Source organism: Acanthisitta chloris, unplaced genomic scaffold, assembly GCF_000695815.1.
Source record: "Acanthisitta chloris isolate BGI_N310 unplaced genomic scaffold, ASM69581v1 scaffold19127, whole genome shotgun sequence".
Classification (NCBI taxonomy): Eukaryota; Metazoa; Chordata; class Aves; order Passeriformes; family Acanthisittidae; genus Acanthisitta; species Acanthisitta chloris.
This window is the reverse complement of record NW_008681182.1, coordinates 27,315-28,062: the sequence shown is the minus strand read 5'-3', so window position 1 is coordinate 28,062 and position 748 is coordinate 27,315.

Below are 748 nucleotides of genomic sequence, written 5' to 3'. Positions count from 1 at the left end.
CTACCTTCTGGCAGTGGGACGCCATTCCCTGTGTGTTGTCCCTGGCATAGTCTCTCTTCATCTTTCCTGCAGCTCCTTCAGGCACTGGAAGGTCACACTTGGTTCACCCCAAACCTTCTCTTCTCCAGGCTGAACAATCCCAACTCTCTCAGCCTTTCCTCACATCAGAGCTGCTCCATCCTCTGACCACCTTGGTGGACTCTGCACTCACTCCAACAGCTCCTTCCCATGCAGGGCCCCAGAGCTGGATGCAGTGATCCAGGTGAGGTCTCACCTGAGCAGATCAGAGGGGCAGAATCCCCCTCTCCTGCTGCCCAGGCAGGTTCTCCTGCAGTCCCTCTTTGGAGCAGCCTCTCCAGGAGGAGGAGGAAGAGGAGGAGGAGGAGGAGTATGCTCACCCCTTGCCATGCTGTTCCATCTGCAGAGGCTCTGGGTTATTTTAGAAGCTCCACTCAGGAAGAGACCCACATGCCTATGACCAGGAGGGCAGAGCAGGACATTCAAGGACAAATCCATGTATCCAGTGCCATATGTGTTCAGATTACACACAGCAGTGCTGGTTTGAGTCCTCTCCAGGCTCTGGCACCTTTTGTGCCCACTGTTCCCCTCTAGGTAAAACATGGCACTGGTGCAGGGTCTGAATTGATGCCATCTGTCCCTCCTTGGCACAAGGAGAACTTCCTTCAGGGTCCTGGCTGTGCATCAGAGTGTCCCAACCTGGTGAGTTCCCTCCTCCAGCCCCAGCACA